Source organism: Prionailurus viverrinus, chromosome A1 (assembly GCF_022837055.1).
Source record: "Prionailurus viverrinus isolate Anna chromosome A1, UM_Priviv_1.0, whole genome shotgun sequence".
NCBI lineage: Eukaryota > Metazoa > Chordata > Mammalia > Carnivora > Felidae > Prionailurus > Prionailurus viverrinus.
In genome coordinates this window covers 89270321-89273262 of record NC_062561.1, presented here as the reverse complement: position 1 = coordinate 89273262, position 2942 = coordinate 89270321, and the positions used below count along the sequence as shown (strand labels likewise).

Genomic DNA, 2942 nt, shown 5'->3' with positions numbered 1-2942 from the left:
TCTAGTCACAGACAGTGACAGTTAGAGATGTTCTCTTGTTGTTACTTGACTTACTGGGGCGCTGGTTTCCAGAAACCCCAGTGTGCAGGATTATTCAGACATTGAAAGTTTCCTTAACCCACACTCACGATGCCTCAGGCTCTTTTTCAGGAGGTCCTGTAAGGTACATAGAGCAGCCTAGAGCAGACCAGTTCAAGTCAGGCCACTACTCTAAGCCATCCTGGGCAGCCCGAACCCCTTCTGTTCATTTGCAGGGAAAGCAGGACATGTGGGGAGGTCCTGTTCTGGACTGGAAGAGGTTGGATGGCAGTGGACAACCTGGTGGTTCCATCATGGCCACCATGATGGGAAGGAGGGAAAAGGGATCCCTGTGGTGCCTCTAACCTGTTCCAGAGTTAATCAAAGGCCCTGAAGATGTGTTGCTTTTTCCTCTTTGGTGGAGGTCTGTGCACACTGTGGTGTTGTATGTCTGGAATGGAGTCACAAGTGTCTGAGGACAAGTAAAGGCAGTCAGACAGGGCTCTAAGGCTTCCTGCCTGGCTGCAGGGCATTGTCTTTATAGAGACGCACTGCAGAGACGGGGCAGGAGCTGAATGATGAGAGACCCTGCTTTACTTCTCTGAAGGACAGGAGGAAGCCCTGTGCTGCCAACAGGATGAAGTTCTGGCTCAGGGTGAGTGCAGGGACTGGGGAGACCCAACACCCAGGGCCCAGAGGCAATGAAAGGATCCCAGGGCACAGAAGACACACTGCTACTACCCTGGACTCCCTCATAGACTCCTGTCCCCAGATGAACCTGGAACCCAATCTCCTCCCCAAACATGTTCTCATGGCCCAGCCCTTGCCATGGTCAGATAAAAAGTCACTCTCCACATGTCTGTAGGAATATCAGAAAAGAGAACTGAAACCATTTCATGTCCCATTCTGTCTAGAGCATGTGTGCACTATTGTACCTATTTTCCCACCTCCTCTTTCCAAGTGTTCCTGTTGGCCTGGCCATCCTTCCACACCTTCTCCACATCTGGCACATGATCATGATGAACAGGGATATTTTCCCAAAGGTACTTGCAGTTCATGATATTATGTTGTTGCCCTTCAGTTTGGTTGCCAAGGAAAACATCCCTGGAGCCCCTCCAGATCAGGGACAGGGGCCTTACTGCCTAGACAACATTCCAGAAGGGACACTGGTTACCACACCCATTCAGCCCTTCACAGTTGTGGTGATTTCACATGATTCTTTTCTTTTGCCATGTCACAGTGCTGCACTGAACATCCTACATGTCCTATTATCCTGATTCCAACCCCATCCCAGGAAATGCCTGTTTTCTGATCTCTAGAATGGAGTGTGTTGTTGGTAGTCACAGGGACCATGCTGTTAATGCAGGGAGGTGCTGTCCATTCTCCTCTAACAATCTGACCTCAGATCCTAACGTGTTCAGTCATTCCCCACCTCAAATTCTCATGTGAATGCCAAGATCCTTTTTCCTACTGTTGGCACCCAGGTCTCACTCTTGCCACAAGTCACTCGGGGCTGGAGGTTTTGGTCTGCATTCTGGACCCCAACCCTCCTGATGTCCATGGTGCTGTGTCTGACTTTGTGTCCCTCCTCTGTTCTACCTCAGGGTAAAAAGGCCACACCCGTGAATGAGAATGAGAACTGTGTGGAGTAGACCATCGAAGGAGGCTGGATGCTATTGGAACAGCGAGTGGAGCACCTGGTGCCTGCCTTCCTGGGGAGAGACCACACCTACCTCTGCACATTCTTGGGCATGTACAGAGCTTTTGCTACCACCCAACAGGTCCTGGAACTATTGTTTATGAGGTGAGCACCCTGCCCTCCACAGCCCAGTTTGATTCAGCCCCTTAAGGCTTTGACTCTAGGGAAATTCACCAAACCTTCCTGAGTCTCAGTTTGTTTCTCTGATCAGGGTAGAATAATTACAGGGACACAGTGGAGCCCTGCATGGAAAGCGACCCTGGCCCTGTGGAAATGTCTGCTGGCAGGGCTGTGTCTTCCTTGGGATATCATTGTCCTCTACCCCATGATGAGGTTTTTGCCTCATCACTCAATGTCACCAGGTCTTGAGTTGGGCTGTTATCCCATTTGAAAATGAGATTTGAGGCTCCATGTGGGGGTATGAATCCTGGGGCAAACCAGAGCAAAATACCGGGGAATAAGCATGAGGCCCAGGCCCACTCCAATATGTGTGATGGGGTGGAATGGGGCCCTAAAAATCATCAAACATACAGGAAGCCCCACTACATGCAGGCACTTCTGTAGGAATCCAATGCACAGAGCAGACAGCACCCTCCCCTCCAGAGCTCCATTCTAGTCAGCAGTCAGTGACCCTGGATATGACAAGAGGTAGTATCCACAGGACAGCTTATATGATGCCCTTCTGGCCTCCTCCAGATATGGCTGCTTCCTTCCTGACACTGAGGAGGATGGCGGACCCTGGAAGCAGGAGAAAATGTGAGTAGGCTGAGGTCATGCTAGAAGGCCTTCCTTCTCCAAGAGGGCAGTGCCAGGACTGTGGGGGGAGGGGCTGCAGGACCCAGCATCCCACACATCTGAGAGTCCTGTGAGAGGGCAAACGTCTGAGGGCTTCTGTTTGGAAGCAAGGAAAGGGGTCCTGTCCTGTAGGTTAGAGGATAGGCTGTGGGCACAGTGAAATAGAAAAGGGCACCAGAGGACAGAGTCAGCCCCTTAGAGAGTCCAACCCTATCCCTTCCCACTCCCAGACCTGCCTCCACCCCCACCAGGGGACCGAGATTAAAGGTTTTGGGGAGCAGTACGCTCACCACCTTGTGGAACTTCAACAGTGTGTGCTTAGCAAGTGTTCAGGAGACCCAGTGAGGGTTCAAGGACCAGATATCTCCCACCCTGTGGGAGACCAGTGTCAGTGGGAGGACACCCACATGTGCACTGAGTGAATGAGGCA

The 2942-nt window shown here is 51.5% G+C and overlaps 1 long non-coding RNA gene across 1 annotated transcript; it reads left to right on the top strand.

The window, feature by feature from the left end:
- The first annotated feature begins 262 nt into the window (after nucleotides 1-262).
- On the top strand, nucleotides 263-1816 carry LOC125175685 (uncharacterized). The gene is made up of 3 exons (XR_007155930.1): nucleotides 263-442; nucleotides 547-673; nucleotides 1623-1816. It is a non-coding gene; the product is annotated as an uncharacterized LOC125175685 (long non-coding RNA).
- The last annotated feature ends 1126 nt before the right edge of the window (nucleotides 1817-2942 follow it).